This window comes from Hypanus sabinus, chromosome 4 (genome assembly GCF_030144855.1).
Source record: "Hypanus sabinus isolate sHypSab1 chromosome 4, sHypSab1.hap1, whole genome shotgun sequence".
Taxonomy (NCBI): Eukaryota; Metazoa; Chordata; class Chondrichthyes; order Myliobatiformes; family Dasyatidae; genus Hypanus; species Hypanus sabinus.
In genome coordinates this window covers 140492663-140515033 of record NC_082709.1, presented here as the reverse complement: position 1 = coordinate 140515033, position 22371 = coordinate 140492663, and the positions used below count along the sequence as shown (strand labels likewise).

General features: G+C 37.3%; 1 protein-coding gene across 3 annotated transcripts in view; it reads right to left on the bottom strand.

Moving 5' to 3' along the window:
• Positions 1 to 455: 455 nt before the first annotated feature.
• The window catches only part of nsun3 (NOP2/Sun RNA methyltransferase 3), a 59670-nt gene continuing 37754 nt past the window's right edge, over positions 456 to 22371 (bottom strand). Inside the window, exon 7 of one of the 3 annotated variants that reach the window (XM_059968211.1) lies at positions 456 to 3808. The gene's annotated coding sequence lies outside the window, so the exon portion shown is untranslated. The other 2 variants (XM_059968213.1, XM_059968214.1) reach the window with 2 other exon arrangements.

The window sequence follows — 22371 nt, the reverse complement described above, 5'->3', positions numbered from 1 at the left end:
GAGGAGAGTGGGCCATTGGAGATAGGGAAGGAGGAAGGGACCCAGGGGGAAATGAAAGGCAGTTGAGAAGGTGTAAAAGGCCAGACTGGGGAAAAGAGGAATAGGGGAGAAGGAGGGATTTTTTTTAATCGAAAGAAGAAATCGATATTCATGCCATCAGGTTGGAGGCAACCCAGAGGGAATATAAGATGTTGCTCCTCCAGCATGAGGGTGGCCTTATCTTGGCACATAAGAAGGCCACGGACTGACATGTCAGAACAGGTATGGGAATAGATATCTGGATAGCAGTCATCATATGGTTATCTATCACAGATGCGAGTGGGTTAACACACATTTACCCAGTTTTCACCACTGTCTTACATTTCTATTTCGATATTACAAAGTGACTTAAGCAATACATCAATAGATTGTTTCAAGGATTTATTCAGATCAAGTTGTACTTGTATACATTATTAAATTTGTATTTAAATATATGTTGAACATATTTACTTCATTAAATAAAGATAAGTTTGAGAGATGTTATAGGTGATGCATTTAATTTCAATAAATTCAATCAGGCTTCTTAATTGCTTGTTGCATATTTTGGGACATATCAGAAATGCCTTGGAGAATAGTTCTTTCACAGCTGCAATGATTTTTAGTTGGAAGACTGACATGTGAGTCATAAAAGGTGTTGTGAAAGGACAGGGGTGTCATTAATTATTACAGCTGCCAACAGCAAATATAATAGAGGGGCATAATGAAGTCATTTAAAGGATTTAAAATATAGCTTGAATATAAATAGGTGGTTAAAACCAATGAATAGACAGCAATTTTAGCCAGCAACAGACTGTTAATGAAAAGCTCAACAGAAGATAAAGGACAGCTGAAACACCTTCCGACAGTTCACTTATTTAAATTATATATCTGCTGCATTTATTAGAATAACAACTGACTGGAGGAATCACCTGAAAATGGAGATGCTCTTAGTATAAAGGTAATCTTCCCTCTGAAAAATTTGTAATAGTAGACATCAATTTTGCACTTCTGAAAAAATAATCGCTGCAACATTCTAGCGGGTTTTGAGGCCGTTTCCAATAGTTTTCTAGCTGATTTTGAAAGAAGAAGGGTTCACCTTTTAAATCTGTATAACTCCACTCGAAAGATTTTATCAAAGTACTATTTGCTTGTTCATACATGTGTTCATTTCTCAGCATCTGCTGTGTGTACAAGTGCTATGTTGTTGGATATTCCCATACCCTTTCCTATGGCACTCCTAACTAATGTAAGATAAACTCAATTTGTATGTTTAGGTGAGGCTTTATTCAACAATTGGTTACTTTCAATCTGCCCATCAAGGTTCAGAAACACACATCTCTAGATTTTTGACTTTTAGTTTGTGACTAAAACTAAAACTATAATCTATCCGAGTTAACTAGCTATCTCATGGAAGTCTGCCTTATCTGTTAAAGTTCTAACAACAGAAGCATTGCAAAAACTTCCTTTGCCCCATTGAATATATCAAGAAAGTGAAGGGATTACATTGCAGTTTTTTCCGTATACAGTATATTCAATTAGCAATACATTAGATTGAGGCACATTTGTAAATATTTGACATTTTAATTGATGTTAACAGTGATTATAATAGCTTACATAAATAATTCTTGCCATACATTTGGAAATGGTTTATCTACTATCGGACATACTCCATGAGAAACAATGCACAGTGGTAACACACACCTGTTGCGAGCCGCACCTATTAGTCAATTCAATAAAACCGAATATCAAATATAAAATCGGGCAAGAGATTTAGTTTGCATTGCTGCTATCTAAAGAAATACGCCTAATGCTACATGAAATGCACCATGAGTGGAATAAATCTGATGCTTTGGGGGATCATTCAATGAGGCCATATGGGTAGAACTTAGAATGTAAGAAGGGGAACTGTGTTATAGGCCCCTTGATAGTCAGTGGGAATTTGAGGAGCAGGTATGTAGAGGCCTGTGCTCATAGTTGTGAGAATAATAGGGTTGCATTGGTGGGAGATTTTTAATTTCCCTGTTAGTGACTGGACTACCAAAATTATTAAAGGTGGAGTTTGTGAAATATGTCCCGGAAAGTTTACTGAGTTCGTATATAGAGAGGGTCATACTCAGGGGGGTGCAATACTGCAACACGTCCCTCCCCAAAGATCTCCCAGCTGGTACTTATCCCTGCAAGCGTAAGTGCTACACGTGTCCCTACACCTCCTCTCTTACCACCATTCAGGGCCCCAAACAGTCATTCCAAGTGAGGCAACACTTCACTTGTGGGTCTGTTGGGGTCATCTATTGCATCCGGTGTGGCCTCCTCTACATCGGTGAGACCCGACGCAGATTGGGGGACCGCTTCGTCGAGCACCTCCACTCCACTGCCACAGCAGATAGGATCTCCTCATTGCCACCCACTTCAATGCTTCACATTCCCATTCGGATATGTCCATACATGGCCTCTTCTACTACCATGATGAGGCCAAACCCAGGTTGGAGGAGCAACACCTCATATACCATCTGGGTAGTCTCCAGCCCCTTGGTATGAACATCTAATTCTCCAACTTCCGGTAATTCCCTTCCTCTCCCTTCCCCCATCCCACTTTCATTCTGCCTCCTCCTCCAGCTGCCTATCACCTCTCTCATAATTCTGCCTTCTACTACACAGTGCTTTGGCCTTACACTCCTTCTTCACCTTTCCTGCCTATCCCCTCCCTGGTTCCGCTCCCCCACCCCTTGATCTTTCCTCTGATTGGTTTTTCACCTGGCACCTTCCCCCTCCCCCCACCTTCTTTATAGGGCCCCTGCCCCCTTCCTCTTCAGTCCTGACGATGGGTCTCAGCCCGAAACGACTCCTCGTTTCCACGGATGTTGCCCGACCTGCTGAGTTCCTCCAGCTTGTTTGTACGTGTTGATTTGTCCACAGCACCTGCAGTGTACTTTGTGCTTACTACTTAGTATACAACTCTGAAATTGATCTTCCTGCAGACAGCCACAAAACAAGGAAAAGCATGGAACCCATTCAAAGAAAAACATGAAATCCTCTGCACACAAAGAACAAGTTGTACAAATGGCACAAAAAATGAAATACAGAATATAAAACACCAAAAGCACAAGTCATCATACACAGTCTAGGAATATCAGTTCAGCTCAGTTCAGTTTAATCTAGTGCCGTGTTATTAGTAGATTGCAGGCCACAGCACCAGTCTACCCCAATCATAACCACACAAACAGGCAACAGGAGCAACTAGAAAGCAGAAACACATCACAATGTGAGCCACACAGTCCATTCCACAAACCATGTTGATTAAGCCTTGCCGAAGACCAAGACTCTGGCATCATTCAGTGAGAGGGAGAGAGACCAATTGAACATACTTTCCTCTGGGAGCCGTGAGCAAGAGTGAGGGAAAGACCGATGACAGATGGCGCTGAACAGGCACTCGCCTCACCTTCTGTTCTCGATATCAATCAATCTTACAGCTTTAATTGGATAGATTGGTAAGAAATGGAGCCGACCATGAGCTCAGGACCAGTCTCCAGGCTTCTAGGCCTTAAGGTCGCACACTTTTCTTGAAACCTCACCAAACTCCCCTGGAGACATAAAACGGCCAGATCACACAATCAGCCCCAAAACACACCACCAAGATGCAGATCATAGGCTCCAGCAGTAGCAGAGTCACACCTGAAAGAAGAAAAAGTAGCAGAAGCAGTTTCATGAACTGTCTGAAGGACATCACCCTTGGTCGTGTTGTTCACTGGCGTCATCTTCTGAGTCCAGTACTCTGAGGGACAGGATGTACCTGCATTTCGATAGACAGAGTCTGATTAGGAGAAGTCAGCATAACTTTTTCATGAAAAGTCATGTTTGATGAACCACGTAGCATTTTTTGAAAAGGTAAAATATTTCCCAAATATTGATTGGCATCTCCCTAGAGCCAGGGGTTTAGATGGGGTGGAGTTTGTTAGGTGTGTTCAGGAAGGCTTCTTAACACAATATGTAGATAAGTCTACAAGAGGAGAGGCTGTACCTGATCCGGTATTGGAAAATGAATCTGGTCAGGTGTCAGATCTCTCAGTGGGAGAGCATTTTGGAGATAGTAATCACAATTCTATCTCCTTTTATCATAACATTGGAGAGGGATAGGAACAGACAAGTTAGGAAAGTGTTTAATTAAAGGGAAATATGAGGCTATCAGACAGGAACTTGGAAGCATAAATTGAGAACAGATGTTCCAGGGAAATATATGGCAGAAATGTGTCAAATGTTCAGGGGATATTTGCGTGGCGTTCTGGATAGATACGTCCCAATGGAACAGGGAAAGGATGGTAGAGTACAGGAACCATGATATACAAAGGCTGTTGTAAATCATGTCAAGAAGAAAAGCTTATGAAAGGTTAAAAAAAACTAGGTAATGGTAGAGATTTAGAAGATTATAAGGAAAGCAGGAAGGAGATTGAGAATAAAATTAGGAGAGCCAGAAGGGGCCATGAGAAGGCCTTGGTGGGCAGGATTAAGGAAAACTGCAAGGCATTCTACAAGTATGTGAAGAGCAAGAGGATAAGACGTGAGAGAATAGGACCAATCAAGTGTGACAGTGGAAAAGTGTGTATGGAACAGGAGGAGAGAGCAGAGGTACTTAATGAATACTTTGCTTCAATATTCACTATGGAAAAGGATCTTGGCAATTGTTGGGATGACTTCAGATGGACTGAAAAGCTTGAGCATACAGACATTAAGAAAGAGGATGTGCTGAATTCATATTCATAGGTTCATTTAGAACAGAAATGATAAGGAATTTCTTTAGCTAGATGGTAGTGAATCTGTGGAATTCATTGCCACAGATGGCTGTGGAGGCCAAGTCACTGGGTATATTTAAAGTGGAGGTTGATAAGATTCTTGATGAGTCAGGTCATCAAAGTTTATGGGAAAAGACTGGAGAATGGAGTTGAGAGGGATAATAAATCAGCCATGATGGATTGGCAGAGAAGACTCAATAGGCCAAATGGAATGATTCTACTTCTGAGTCTTATTGTCTTAATAATGCAAAGGTAAAACTTTAATACAAAAGAAACAAAAACAATAATCAGAAGTACATTGTGTCTCAGCAACCAGAGGATGGCAAAATCACAAAATAAGTAGACCTCTTAAGTTCACTCAATTCTGTTGCATTCATTAGTTCAGCTTTTATTACACTAACCTTTGACAACTATTTAAAATAAGATCTGTATTTAGAACATTTGCACAACAATTAACTGAACCAAATACAGAAAGACTGTCTCCATGGTGATAAGTTGTTTCATACTGTTCTTTCTGGACATCTTACCATATTCTCTCAGATGCTAGCAGTATTTCATGGGAAATGCCACTTATCAGTCTGCTTCAAAATTCAGTAAGTTTTCTTGATTATCAGACCTTGTCAGGGTATCTTCAAGTACAGCAATCTAAACAAGCTGGTTCCATTTAGCTAAGTAAGTATCCACTATTCCCAGCATAAGAAACCTTATTCATTAAGCAAAATTAACTTTCTGCTTAAATAAAAACACAGCAACAAAATACAACCTGTTTTTGTACTATGCATTATTAGGGTCTACGTATGTCTAGCAAAGCAGTTACATCACTGTTGAACTCCAATTGCAAAAGTATGATATCTTAAAAAAAACATGACTATTCCTGTTCAGTTTCCACTTTTGAAGTGAATGCAATTCCGTAACTAATGTAAGGAAAATTCCTTTATGTTGTTCTTAATCAAATATTTTTTGAAAATCTTGATACACTACATTCACTGATTCCCTCATAAATAACATGCTGGTAACATTTAATTAGATTTGTCAAACATGATTTTTCTTTCGCAAAACCACACAGGCTCTCCCGAATCCATTATGCTTTTCTAAATGCCCGATTACGGCATCTTTAAGAATGGATTCCAGCACTTCCCTGACAACAAGACATGGCAAATAAACTAGATAACGGAGAGAGACTAATATGGAAAAGAACAACAAAGCATGTGGGAAAGGTCAGGCACAAAATGAAGACAGAATTAGAGCATTTTAGAAATAGATTTATGATAAAGATTAGCTTTATTTGTCACATTTATATTGAAATACAGTGCAAGGCATCGTTTTGCACCAACAACCAATACAGTCTGGTGCCAACAATACATGCCCACAACATGCTAACCCTAGCCCAAGTATATGAGGGGACACTGGAACTCTGAGAAAATGTATAAACAGAGAGTGATGGGAATTGGACTCTGATCACCGATTGCTAGCACTGTAAAGCATCGTGCTAACCACAATGCTATTGTATCACCCAGGTACAGATGGGTCAGGATGATAAAAGATTAGAGATAAACAACAAAAATGGAACCCAAAAATCTTCACAAGTATATAAAAAGGAAGTATTTAAGACCGACGAGCCACAAAAAAGAAATCATGTGTTGGCAGAGACTGCGAAACTGAAGATCTTGTTTGCCTCTCTTTTAAAAGAGGATGAAGTTAAGGTTGCAGCATAGGAGAAAGGGATGAAGATAACAAAAGCTCAAAAAGAGATTGAAAGCTGTTGCCTGGAGATTTGAGATTAATAAATCACCTTTCCCTGATAGAATGAATTCTTATTCACCGCCAGAAAGTGTCTCATCTGAAAGTATGGTGGGAAACTTAAGGCAGGTATGTATGTGCAGGGAAATAACTTGCAGTGTTAGTGGATAAAAGAAGAGGTTTAAAATAAACAAGGTAGCTTTTTTAAAATAATCAGTGGAGACATCACAACCTAAATGGTAATTTACTGGAATATAAATTTCTACTGGGATTAGTCCTTGAAGACAAGCTTTGGAATCACAATGTGAGATTAACCTCTGCTGTTAAAATTGAGAGGACAACAATAACAACTTTGTGTTATCTTGACTTACAAACTTGCAACTTGATCACAACGTTTCCAAGAAATTATGCGGGTGCACTTTCTCTCTGTAGAGAGGTTTTAAGAAGAGTAGTGCAACCAAGTAGTGCTTGCCTTTCACAGAATGGGGTCCCCTGATTCAGCAGCAAATGAACAGTGTGGTTAGCACGAACAGATGAAAATAAACCCAAGTTACAATAGACAAATCATGACCAAAGATAAGGAGAACTTGCAGATTATCTGTAGAACAAAATGAGAATATAACAAAGTCAAAGTTGAGTTTATTCTCATTTGCACAAGTACATGCATGCACAGGTACAATGAAAATTTTACTTGCAGCAGCATCACAGGAACAGTTAGCCTCATTTACTGTAAGTAGCATTCACAGGGAAAAAATAAATTATACATATTTTTACAAGGTGATTAGGTTTGTGCAAATTAATTCAGGAACCAAATGGTTGAAGGAAAATAGCTGTTCTTCAATCTGCTGGTGTGGGTCTTCGGGCTTTTGTAGCTCCTGCCCAATGGTAGCTGCAAAAGATGACATGGCCTGAATGGTGAAGATCTTTGATGATGAATATTGATTTCTTCATGCACTGCCTCTTGTATATACTACCGAGATGGGAGGGATGTGACTAGGATGTACAAATGAAAAATGCAGGGCTGTTTTAATGAAGTACACACAGTGATTTAGATCTAGATCCAAAGTAGGCGAAGTTGGAATAGCACTGAAAATAACAGAAGGGTAGCAAGAGAAATGACATTCTATGTTGGAATCAGGTTCTTTTGGAGGACTGTGAGCTTCTCACAGTTCTCTAATACAATCTAATAAAATAAAAACAAAAAAAAAATGCTGGAAATACTCAGCATGCCAGGCTGCATCTATTGAAAGAGAAAAAATGCGTGAAGTTTTCAGGTCAAAAATTTTCTTTTTTTTGATTGAAATTCACAGCTAATTATTTGCCAGAATCTGGCAGTTTTAATAATTGGTGGAGAGGTGAACTTCCTGTTCATTTGATGGCTACAATGCAACAGTCCAGCAGATCTTTAAAGGAATTTGTCCAAAACATTTATTAAACGTGTGCACACATGCTAAATGGGATTGGAGGAATTGGAGGATGATTGCACAATGCAGGTCTATATAGACAGAGTTTAAACTGGGATGACTCAACATTATTATACCAGATATTACAATGAAAAGGTCTTAAAAGAAGCTGTTATTTTTTGAAAGGTCCAGAAATTTTTCTCTGTGACACACATACAAAATGCTGGAGGAACTCAGAAGCTCAGCATCAAAGGAGGGAAGTAAACAATCAACATTTTGGTCAAAATATAGTTTAAAGCAGTCTAGACTATAGCAGTATGTTTTCTGGCTTTTGCCCTGATGAAGGGTCTCAACCTGAAATTCTGCTTTTCTGAAGCTGCCTGGCTTCTGAGTTCCTTCAGCATTTTGTGTGTGTTGCTCGAGATTTCCAGCATCTGCAGAATCTTTTGCCTATGCATCTCTGTGGGGCTGTTTCATGAAGATATCACCTCACACTCACTCGCTTCAGCACTGTGAGATGGGCAGGCACCGCCTCAACCTGGTGAGCTGGATCAGGGGTCTCCTTGGAAGCAGAGTATCAAAGCCGCAGGCCAGCACAGACCTGTACAACTGTTTCCAACAGTAATACTGCTCCAACAATATCTCCGGGGTTTGACATAAATAGAGATACTTACTGTGAGTAAAAGGTCAGGCCAGGTGCTACCAATGCAATTTAAAGCAAGCTTGACCATTTTCGGGGGGGGGGGGGGGGAAGACAACTGCAGCAGAAATCTTAGCCACACTTAAAAATAAACCAATAGAGGCAGCTGTTGAAATGAATTTCAATTTGTTGAGATGATGGGTGAAGAGAGAGCATGTCTGACAAACAAATATATATTGGTCAAGAAATGAACACAGTAAAAGGGAAAGAGATTGTGGTGGAGTAACTGCTGCCCTCACACCGCCAATCATTTGTGCCCTGGACCATACGGTTTATTCCAGTGGGGACCATAGCGCAGTCTTTTCATAGGTTCAAGGCAGCACAGAGCCTGTTCAAAATAAGTGGCTGGCTTTACTGTCAGAACAGCCTTGAGATCCTGCCCCCAGACTCATTCACTTTTCATTTGAATGCTAGTGAATGTCGCTGGCATTTACAGTGCCTTCTAAAAGTATCCCACCCAACTGTTCGTTCACATAAATGAGTATTACAAGGGATTTTTATTCATTTACTGTACCTGAGAAGTTTTATTTGTGAATCACGTTCCTTTTTACCCCACTGTACAGCCCAAAAACAGGGAAAATTGTAAAGCATGAAAATCTAACAGTTCAGAAACTGAAAGGTATTTCAAAAGTATTCATTCCCCTTTGCTCAGTACTAAGTTGAACCACCTCTTGCAGCTATTATATCCAGTAGTCTTTTTGGATAAGCCTCTATTATATTTGCACATGTGAGGGAGCAAAATTTGCCCATTCCTCTTTGCAAAATTCCACAGTGGTTAAAGGCAGGACTCTGATTGGGCCTTTCAAGAAAATCAATTTTCTTCATTTGAAGCCATTCCACGGTCACTCTGGTAGTGTGCTATGGGTCATTGTTCTGCTGAAAGATTAACTTCCTCCCCAGTTTAAGCTTTTCTGGCAGAGACTAACAGGTTTTATATCCAGGTTCTCTCTGTATTTACCAGCATTCACCTTCCCATCAAGCCTGAACAGATTCCCAGTCCCTGCTGCTGACAAGCTCAGAATCAGAATCAGTATCAGGTTTATTATCACTGGCATGTGTCATGCAATGCATAATATAGTCATGACCAACCTCTCAAAGCATTTCATCATTGTAGATGTAAATGCTACTGGGCTATAAGTCATTAAGACAGCCCACATTATACTTCTTAGGGACTGGTATAATTGTTGCCTTTTTGAAGCAAGTGGGAACTTCCACCTGTAGCAGTGAGAGGTTGAGCAAGTGGGAAATTACGCCTGAGTCAGCAAGAGATTGCTTCCCTACAGCATGATGCAACCTCCATCATACTTTACAGTAGGGATGGTGTTACCTGGCTGAAACACAGTATTCGATTAGTGTTAAGGCCAAAATGTTCCACGTAGGTCTCAACTGAACACATGATCTTCTTCCATATCATTACAGTATCTTTGAAGTAATGCACTGAATATGATTTTTTTTTGATCCAGGCTTCTACCTCGCCATTTTTCCATAAATATCCTTTTTGTGCAAGGATTTAGAGATAGTGGTACCATGAACTTCACCTCCATTTTGCAGATCACTCAGAGCGACTGTTGTTGACATAGTAGCCTCTGTTCTCCAGTGACTGTTTAGAAGGGAGGGAGCCTGACCTAGGTAGTGTGGCCGTGGTTTCATGTTTTTTCAACGAGGGACTGCAATGTGCTCTGAGGTATGTTCAGTGCCTTTGAGATGATCTTGTACCCTTTCCTGGACCTGTGTTTTTTTATTATCATTTCCCTGACTTATATGTCCTTTGTTCTTCATTTTGCTTTGGTCTGTTGAAAATCTACCATACTACTGAACCTTACAGAGAGAGGGGGTATTTACTCATATGATCCTCCAATTTTCTACATCAACAAACTGTGTGAGTTGGTAATATACAGTATTGCATTTGAGGAAAGTTAGCATAGTAATTGCAAAGGGGATGAATACTTTTTCGAACTCTCAAGTTTGGTGTTCAAGCTTTAGTAAATCATTAGCAGATTTTCAATTGTTTCTTTTGATTTGACATGATGCACAATGTTTTGTAGTTTGGCTCAAAAATCCCACTTCAATATAGTAGTTGTGGGACCTGAATACTTTTTCAAGACATTGTATATTCGTTCAAAATCACTCAAAAACATTAAAATTATTTTAAAGTGCTTCAGAATTAGATTATACACCTAAAAACGTTAAAACATTTAAGTCAAATAAAAAGCTCTACAAGTATTTTCACTAGGTGCCCAGAACAGTTGTTAATCTAACTTGACTGGTTGAAGGGAATACAGGATCATTTGGGTTAGTTACTAAGGAACATCTTCTCACTCTTAACACTCTAACCTACATGGAAAGTTGAAATTAGCCACAGATTTTCATTGATCTGTGAACCAACAGTGGATTCAAGCAGAATTCAGCAATGTGATACATATACACTGTAGCCATTTACGGCTAGGTCATCACTCTTTCATTCGTGATGGCAAAAGTCAGAAAAGGAAGTAGGCAGAGGAGAAGGGCAGCCTTGCACGACTGCAGATGTACTGGATAGCTTTCCTTCTCCACTCCTTCATTTGGAGTGCAGTACTGATGTCTTTGTAGGGCAACTGTATCTAGTTCTGGATTCCCTCCTTAAAGCCTATTATATACATGTGATATATTCTATCCAAGGCTTCTCCTGTCCAAGCTAATCAGACACGTCCACTAGTTTAGGCGGGTATCCCTGAATGACGCAAGGAAATTAAGAGATTTTCTTTCTGGATAAGGCACACATTCTGTCAGGATGGATCAACTGCCTCAGTACACAATGCCCTGTGCATAATTTATAATTCTCATTCAACAGTGAGGTGGATTACCTGTGCAAGGAGCTGACCAATCGGCCATTTCAGAAGGAAAACATAAGCTAACTATATTGCTGTGAGTTTGAAGATCAACTTGGCCAGGTGGAGCAAGAATTACTTCCTTTCAGGGCATTGCTAAAATAAGTGCTATTTTATGATAAAATGATAGTCACATTACTGATAATTTGGCTTTTATACCAAAATTAACTAAATACAGTTCTTCTAGTTGGTATGATCGAATTCAAATTCATGCCTCCAGATCAGTAGTTTTTCTCTACAATTAAAAGTCCAGCTATATAATCTATAATATTCTGAATCAAGGATACATAAACTAAATCCTGTGTACTGACAGAGACTTAGTAAACTGGTGTTTCTAAAGCAGAGACCAAAATTACTCCAGGGCTCCATAAGAGTCCATTTGTAAATTAATAAAAATTAAGACACTCAATGCTATGAAAAGATAAGGAATCTTCATGAAAATAAGAACATTGTACTTAATGATGGTGGTCCTCATGAGTATATATTGACAACATTTAACCAGGTCAGAAATCAAAGTTGGTGAATATAGTGTACTCATGTTTTATAACCCAATGTATCAGTGAAATGGAAAACAGCTCAGCTTGATTTGATTATATGACCTTGCAGGCATACAAGTGAAAGTTGTAACATCCCCAGACAATTTAATATAGTTTGTCATGTGCTCCTGAATGCAAACTGTTGAGGACAACTATTGTATGAACTTTATTAAACTACATCTAACAACATCCTGGGTCTTAGAAGAACATTTATATCAGTTGTCCTAACTTCTGTAGATGGCTGCAGCATTCTGGCCCAGCTTCATGCTCAAAGTCATGATACCTATGTATCATTACATTCCCATCTCTCAACACATAGTAGATCCCAAAATAGCACAGTCATTCCGCTAGAACAATACTCCTCACCCAACTCTCCATTACAAGCTGGGTATTCACAGGTTGTGGACTTCACCAACATGGCTAGATTGAATGCCCTGTGAACTGAGTGGTTTACTAATTGATTTCAGAGGGGAGCTAAGAGTTAACAGCATTATACCAGGTCTTGAGGTGGGATGACTTTTAGTCTGGACAAAGTGAAGATGGCAGATTTCTTCCCTGACAGATATTAGTGAACTAGCTGGGTTTAAAATAAAATGTAAACAGTGGTTTAAGGTAAATTAACAATGGCCATAGGCTAAACATATGGTATGAATGGTGCTATGCTAGAATGGTGTTAGCATTTGTGCTGAGTTTCTATTGGCAGAATTTGAAGAAAGAATGTTATAAATGTGCATTGAAAGTGTAAAAATATCTATTATTGAAGCCTAGAGGTCTAATGACACAATATATAGACGACACAAGAGGTGTATTCCTTCAACAGCATCACTGTTGAAGCTGAGTGTTTGTGCATTGTCGCAGACTTCCCTTGGAGAATTACATGATGTAGTAGACAGTTCAACGCTGAAAAATAGTCTAACATTGCAACAGCCCACAACGTGATTGGTAACTAACTCCACAGCTATAACCAACTACGTAATAAATAAAAGGTTCTACTCATTATAGATTTAATACAAAAAGTACTAGGCCCAGAAAAATCATTAAGGATATTAATTTTGCAAAAGAGGCTTTAAATCCATTAAAAATATTTTGAATGTCTTTGCCTTTAAGCATGCCGATAAACGTATTGCTTAAATCTTTAATCCAGAATTCCTGCTGGCAAGGTTTTTCTTTATCTAACTTTACTATTAAATCACTTAACTAAGGTTACAGATGAGAGGGTCAGTCTGAGTCATTGAATCATTATCCCACTCCATCAGACATAAATAGATCTAATCACCTAAGATTGAGGTACTCATAACACAAAGGGCAAAGCAAAATATGAGCTTTTATCAGATCTCAACTGAAAGAGATCATTTTGTAATACATCATTTTAAACATGGTGCAGCTGCAATTTTGGAAAAAGTTCTTACTTTTTTTAACATTATTCAATTATTAAATTTTCAAGCAGCAATGTCAAGGGTCTTGACTGAAAGTAGCACCCAAAAAGATAATAGATAATGGACAGAATTTCACTTAAGACTATTTATTTTGTGCCAAAAAATTAGCAGTCAGGAGTTGAATTACATTAAGGTTGAGATTCCTGATGTCGCTTTAATATTGTTGGATATAAGCCATATGGGCAATTGACTCATTACAACTTCAGAAATAGCTCAATGATTTAAAGCCAGAATCACCTCAGCAATCTTATTCCGTCCGCATCAGATTTCATTTATTTGCACAAAAATCCTCAAATCTAACATCCCACTGGTCAACAATTTACTCTATTGTTTCCAAATCTTGTACTTCCTACTGTGGATTAAGTGGAATTTTTGTACAAAATTAATGTATTTGAGATAGGCGGGGTATTGAAATATTGCAAGCAATTACCACAGTTGAATATTGAGGTGGGAGAAATGGCAAGAAGCAGTGATCATTTTGTTGGAATGATGTAGCTCTCAGACTTGTGTAAGTGCTCCATTTGGAAATTTTAAGGCATTGTTAAAGAACTTCATAAAGTGAGAGCTCTAATAGTTGTATGGAAGCAGAAAACAATAAAACTTTCTGCAAGATATGTGGCAAAGAAAATGTGAAGTGCAAGGTTCTCTTTGACTATCAGTGTATGTATTGTCTGGAAATATATTCCGCTGCACTGACATTGATATCAATATAGCTGAGTATACTGGAAATGCATGTGTAGAGGTTAGGACAACCATTAGTGAACAGCTGTATGTGTCCAACAAAAATTAGTCTCAAGTGCTGGAGGAAGGAGGTGTTAGTGGATCTGAAGGCAATGCACCTCTTTCTTTTAAGCGCAGACCAATGCCAAAATAAATTCATCAGCCTAAAGTGGGTAAACAGTGAAACACACTGGTTATGTGATTTTTTTCCTAGAGCACCTTGAACAGCAACACACAATTCACCATACTAAAAGCAACAGACAGTATGAATCGTAAGTGGATAAAGCACATATAGCTGATGAGTATAAGAGATGCTTTAGGAGAATCTGAGGACAGGGTGGGGAAGAGCTAGTCAAAAGTCAGGTTTATTGTTAAATGCACAAGTACATATATGCAGAGGGGCAAAAAAAAAATCTTACTTGCAGAAGCATCAAAGGCACATAGCATCATATAAGCAGTATTCACAGAAAAAACTCAACGTAATTGTACATAACTTTTTCAAGTAAATAAGAACAAAAGCATGTCCATTTTAGTGCAAAATGGTCAAAGTAGTCTGTGTTTGCTAAACTGTAGTGATAATGATACAGCATGTTAATGCTGAGTGTATCTACTAATGCAGATTACTGGCCTGACCAGTTTGCTTCTGATTGCCAGATTTTATCTAAATCTGCATTGTTTAACACCTCTAAATTTTGGAGTGATTTGCACTCCTTATTTGGTCACTACTGAAGACGATAGTTTGGGTCAATCTATATGGAAGAAAAAAGGATACAGTACAGCTTTCGGGAAGGAATATAACAGTTGAAAATGCAGTTTCTTACAAAGTATAAAATACTTCATGAATGAACAGAGTGTAAAAATGAAAATCATGGTTTTCCAAGGTTTTACCTGTTAAATTTGATGATCTTTTTAGGTTTTTTTTCTCATTAGAAAATCCCTGGTAAGTTTTAATGAATGGCTCTCGCTGTTGTTAAGATATATTAGTTAAATAATTCTATCATAACTGCAGCTTTATACCACAAAAGAAGCCAGACATATTCCTGTCTCACATTGAAGGCTATTCTTTCTCATATCCATCAAAAGCATTCTGTGTTGAGGCAGCTTGTCATTGCTTTGTATAGCATGCCCATTACTTGTGCTCCCTAGATGGCCTGCGCTGTCCCAGAAATGAATTGAAGTGCTAATATCAGCGGAAGATGACAAGTTGCTGAGGCCCATCACATACTATGGAAACTAGGCTATCGGAATGTTATTAGAATTCAATAGCAATAAGGCTATTCCTCCCATAATCTGTTCAGAATGAATCATAGTGTAAGCCAGGACTAATGCATGTCAAATGAGATATATTCCAATGATGAACTGAGATACAGCTAGTGCTCACAAATATGGAAAATATTGTCCTATAAAACACCCCTAATGGATCAGTAAATTTATCTAGTAAGCAACTGAACCATGTTTCTTAGATTTGCCCCGGAACTGTGTGCAGTGAGCTGATCTGCATCAGTGTAACAATGACATTACTAAAACGTGACCTGCTGAATTTGGTCTTCATATATCAAAGTATTGATTACAGGAGTTGGAATGTTATGTTGAAATTGTATAAGACATTGGTGAGGCCTAATTTGGAGTATTGTGTCCAGTTCTTGTCAACCAACTACAAAAAATGTATCAATAAGATTGAAAGAGAAAATTTACAGGGATATTACCGAGATTTTGAGAATCTGAATTATTGGGAAAGGTTGAATATGTTAGGACTTTATTCCCTAGAGCATTAAGAGAATGAGGTGCAATTTGATAGAGGTATATAAAATGATGAGTGGTATAGATAGTGAAAATTCTACCTGCATTTACCTTAAGGTTGTGTGAAACTAGAACTAGAAGTCATGGATTCAGTGTGAAAGGTAAAATGTTTAAGGGGAACATTTTACCTTGGGGGGGGGGGGATCTTCTTCACTCAGTGTGTGGAATGAACTGTAAACATAAATCATGGATACAGGTGCTATTTCAATATTTAAGAGAAGCATGAATAAGTACATGGATGGGAGAGAAGCGCAGAGCTATATTGCAGGTGCAGGTTGATGTGACTGTGCAGACTAATAGTTCAATATGAATTAGATGGGCTGAATGCCCTGTTTCTATGCTGTAGTGCTCCATGATTCTATAACTACATGAAAAAAAGTGTATTAGAAAAATATAAAAGCTTGCATTTCTTTCCAGAGCAACATCATTATTAAGAATACTTTAAAAAAAAATAAGCAGCCTACTGGATACAATAAATTTCTTCGTCAAATTTTAACATACAAAATACAACTACTTTTCAAGAATCAAATGATTTACCCTTTGTCAAGTCACGACAAGATTATGTACATTTACTTATTTATTAAGACACACAGTGTGGAATAGGCACTTCTGGCCCTTCAAGCCATGTTGCCAGCAACTTACCAATTTAACCCCAGCCTAATCACTGGACAATTTACAATGTCCAATTAACCTACTAACTGGTACATCTTTGGACTGTGGGAGGGAACTGGAGCACATGCTTTGCATGGGGAGGACGTACAAATTCCTTACAGAGGACGCCAGGATTGAACGCCAAACTCCAACGCCACAAGCATCCCACTAACTGCTATGCTACCATGGCACCCTTTGCACAGGTATGGTGAGGTGCAGATACCATGAAAAGCTTGTAGGACAGGCACATAGGTTCAGATATAGGTTCCTTGCCTCTCCAGTGCCATTCTAGTGTTTGTTATAAGCTGTAAGCTGATTGAAAAAGTTTCTTTTAGTGAATAAACATTTAATCTGATCAATTAAGGGTAAAAAATTAACCTTTAATAACTCCTTATGATTTTTTGTAATTTTAATCCCTAAGTATATAAAAATGTCATTAACTAATTTAAAAGGTAAATTTCTATAAATTGGAATCTGCCTATTTAAGGGGAACAATTCACTCTTATTAAGATTCAATTTATACCCGGAAAAATTACTAAACTGAGCCAACAATGATATTACCGCAGGAATGGATTTCTCAGGATCAGAAATGTATATAACAAGTCATCTGCGTATAGTGATAACCTATGTATAACCATCCCACGAGTAATGCCAAAAATGTTAGGTGATTCTCTAATAGCAATTGCCAAAGGTTCCAAAGCAACATCAAATAATAATGGACTAAGAGGAGAGCCTTGCCTGGTACCCCGAAATAAACGAAAAAATGGTCAGCATTGTCTTTATCTCTGATAGGTCGGATTAATGCTATTAAGATAATTATTTTACCTAAGTTCTTATATATATTTCAAGCGGTACCAATTTTTATTCCAAAATCCTTTTTTGACAATGTTGATTCAAAAATTTCCTCATGTATATGGCAGAATAAAAATCCTAGATTAGTTAAAAGATATTTACAGAAGTCAAAGAAGGAAGGTGGATTGGCATTGCCTAATTTTAGATTTTATTATTGGGCAATTAATATTCGATATTTGAAATGTTGGTTAAGGGATTGGGATTTATCTCCTAGCCCTCATTGGGTAAATCTGGAAATTAAATCTGTACAAGGATTTTCATTGGGTTCTATTTTAGGGACCTCTCTTCCCTTTACTCTTTCTAAATTGCATAAACGAATTGACAATCCGATAGTCAAACACATTTTACGTATATGGTTTCAATTTCGGAAATTTTTTGGGTTGAATCAATTTGTTTTAACTATTCCTATTGTATCCAATTTCTTTTTTCATCCCTCTATTATGGACCAAGCTTATCCAGCTTGGAAGACTAAAGGTAAACTACGATTTTCTGATTTATTTTTGGATAACTGTTTTATGTCTTTTGAACAATTATCTAATAAAAATAATTTGCCTAGATTTCATTTTTTTTTTAAGATATTTACAGATTAGGAATTTCTTAAACACTGTACTTCCTACCTTTCCAAACCTTGATTCTTTGGGTATTTTGGAGAAATTGTTAGAACTAAATCTTTTTCGGAAAGGTGTAATATCAAATGTTTACAGTATAATTATGAAAACACGTTCAGAGGCCTTTTATAAGATTAAAAATGATTGGGAAAGAGAACTTAACTTTACTATCCCTATTGAGAATTGGCATAAAATTCTTCAATTAGTTAATTTATCCTCTATATGTGCTAAACATTCATTGATACAGTTTAAAGTTGTGCACAGGACTCATACGTGCAAGGATAAATTGGCTCGTTTTTATTCCCATATAAATCCTATATGTGACAGATGTCATTCTGTGATAGCTTCTTTAACTCATATGTTTTGGTCATGTCCGCTTTTGAAAAAATATTGGAAAGACATTTTCGATATTATTTCCACATTATTGAACATTGATTTACAACCTCATCCTGTTACTGCAATCTTTGGTTTACCAATGATGGACTCAATCCATTTATCTTCTGCTTGTCGAATGATTGCATTTCTTACATTAATGGCTAGAAGATCTATTTTGTTGAATTGGAAAGAAATTAATCCCCCTACCATATTTCATTGATTTTCTCAAACTATGTTATGTCTAAATTTGGAAAAAATTAGAAGTGTCATATATGACCCTTCTATTAAATTTGAAAAGATTTGGAGGCCATTTATTCAATATTTTCACATGATGTAATTTGACCCTGTTCCAATCCTATTTGTTTTTCCGGTTTTGATTATTTATACGTTGAGAGGATTGGAGTTGGGGACACTGATGATTTTGTATCTTTTTATAGATACTATAAGCAGCCCATTTTTTTCCTTTTTTTTCTTTATTAGTTAGTGGTTAGTTTGTTAGATTAGTTTTTCTTAGGGTAATAATATTTTTCTCTTTTCTGTTTTTTTTTCCAACATGACATACCTAGGTTTTTTTGTTTCGTTTATATGATATTTGTATCATTCATGATTTGGGAAGACTTAACTATATTGTACTTATTGCTTGTGTATCCTTTTATGTTCATTTTAATTTTGTAAGTTTGTAATCCCATTATCTATATATTAATCTTATCATGTTGATATTAATAAAAAGATTGAAAAAGAAAGAAAAAGTTTCTTTTAACAGAGATGACAAGATGAAATCTAAATCCAGAGTTGCATCCATATTGGCTACTTAGTTATCCCTAAATGTAATCCTTGCACTGGCGGTGACTGTGCTTTAAGCTTTTAACAGCCTCAGCTCTGAAATTCATTTGTAAACTTTTCTGTCTTGTATTTCTTAATAGGCTGACAAAATAAACATATACCAATTGGAATTCACCAATGGACAGATAGATAGCATGCAAATCTTCATTTAGGGAAGTTAATTGCAAATTGACCATCAGATATGAAAGGGAATCACTGTTGGACCTCGGATCAGTATCTGAAAGGATAGAATTCCACTACATGCTGAGCTGTATTAAACTGCATGGCTAGCTCCAGGATTCCATGGACCTGTGTGAAATAACACATGAATCTGGATCACACAAGAAGACTGCACCAGACAGTGAATTACTGCTCAACATTATAGTATGTTTCTTCTATAAATGACAATATACAGATCACTAACTCATTTAAAGTTCAAAATCCAAAACAAGGTAAATTGCAATTCTTAAAATTGTCTGTGTAATAAGAGAATGCTACAAACACACTGAAGGCACTTCTGCTAACATTTTCCACTTGTTATTCAAACAAAATTATACTTATAATTACTAAAGAACGAATAAAGACTTTTTTTTACTCCACTGTATGCTGCCAATGATAAGGATTCCTAATCCAAATTATTTCCACTTATCAGTCTCTGGGGAAAAAAGAAATACATGGCTGGCTGGATAAGGAGAGTGTGAATAAGGACAAATAGACATCATATGCTTTGTGTTAGTCTTATTTTGTGCACCATTTTTATATATTGTAAAAGGGGTTTAATTTTCTATTTCTCAGACCTGACCCATTCCAGAGTGATACTGACAAATTAGTGGTAGTTCTGAGCATGTCCAACAAGCATTGGACCAGTTCCTGCAGTCATATAATTAGTATTATTATTTCCAATGCAACATTAAACCTTCATATTTGATGCTAACCCCTACTACCATCAATGGAACTGGGGTTGACAGAGTAAACAGCTTCAAGTTCCTTGGTGTCCACATCACCAAGGACCTCACGTGATCTGTACACACCAGCTGTGTGGTGAAAAAGGCACAACAGTGCTTCTTTCACCTCAGACGATTGAGTAAATTTGATATGGGCCGCAAATCCTCAGAACTTTCTACAGGGGCACAATTGAGAGCATCCTGACTGGCTACATCACTGCCTGGTATGGGAACCGTACCTCCCTTAATCGCAGGACTATGCTGAGTGTGGTGTGGATGGCCCAACGCTTCTGTAGTTGTGAACGTCCCATGATTCAGGACATTTACAAGCACAGGTGTGTAAAAAGAGCCTGTAGGATCGCTGGGGACCCAAGCCATCCCAACAACAATCTATTCCAGCTGCCACCATCCGGGAAGCAGTACCACAGCATAAAAGCCAGGACCAATAGGCTCCGGGACAGCTTCTTCCACCAGGCCATCAGACAGATTAACTCACACTGATTTGGGTGTACTCTATATTACATTGACAGTTCTATTTATTATAAATTACTATGATTGCACATAGCACATTTAGATGGAGATGTAACAAAGATTTTTACTCATGTATATGAAGGATGTAAGAAATAAAGTCAATTCAATTCTAGTTCAACTGCAAGACCCAGATTAAAAGAGGTCAATATAAATCCAGTGGCATTGTTTCCTCAGATACAGGATTTGAAAAGGGTGGGACACAGCCATAATGACCTCCTGGAAAAAATCTGAAGTTATTGATATCTTCTGTCTGCATCAATAAATAGGGGTCTTTACTATTTGTTAATGAAATGTACAAAATTGTGTGGAGAAACTGTATAAAATTTATTATGATTATATTTCCTTTCACTAAATGAAAATAGGACAAGCATATTGAGTAGTAATAGAATCATCTCTCCTTCATGCCTAAAGTAAATCACCAGTTCAAAAAATGAATGCTGTAATATAACAACAGAGAAAAGAAACCTTTTCTCCAGGGATGGCAAAGTGTGTGTTTTTGCTTATTTTCCTCTAAGAAATTGATATTTTGTCACTTCAGGTGGTTAACTAAATGCATTGCTGGTGGTATGAAAACTAAGAGTTAAAAAAAGAAATTAAAGATTAGCCTAATTTACACCTTTTCTTCTTACTAGATAACAATGACATGGCATTTAGCACTAACAAAAAGAACTGCTGAAATTAATAGCAATACTTAAGACATTTATTCAGAGCCTCTTCCTCAATTTGAATAATGATTCATTATTTCCATATTGTATTGTTAGTGATTTTGAGATTTGTAAATTGAAATTCAAAGTGAAAAAAAATTCTCATACACACATAACCTATTTAGTCTTTTCTAAGTATTCTTTGTAGATGCATTCAGCTTTCTTTGAATTACCAAATTATTTGCAACTGTAAAATAATGCACAAAATCCTTCCTCTTTTGCTCGTTGTTTCTTTACTAACATGAATTTATTACCATTAACATTTATGAATATAAATATATTAAATATTCACAGATTTCCTTTAAATTGTTTTCACATTTACACAAAATTATCAAAATTCAAAATAGCAACTTACTTTAAAATGTTGAATATTGGTTTACAAGGTATCGTTGGCAGACTTGTAGGTTTGATATTAGTTGTATTTAATTAAATTTGTGACTTAATAGGCACAATGACATAAAACTGAAGCTACATGCAGTAGTAACCCCTCGACCACTTGAGTTTGCTCTGCCATTCAATACAATCGTGGCTGAGCATCCTATTTCAGTATCCTGTTCCTAGTTTTCGCTCCATATTTCTTAATCGTTTAACTCTAAGAAATACAGTACTGTATATCCAATTCCTCCTTAAATATTTAATTATTTTCTTTAAACAGCTTTTTCTGATGGAGAGCTCCACAGGTTTACCAACCTCATGGTGAAGTAAATTGTCCTCAGCTCAGTCTTGCATAGTTTACCTATTAGCTTTACATTGTGACTCCTGGTCCTGGACTACCCTGCCATCAGCAACATCCTTCCTGCATATAATCTGTATAGTCCTGTTAGTATTTGTAAAAATTTCCCTTTCAAACATCTAAATTCTGAGAATGTAAGCCCAT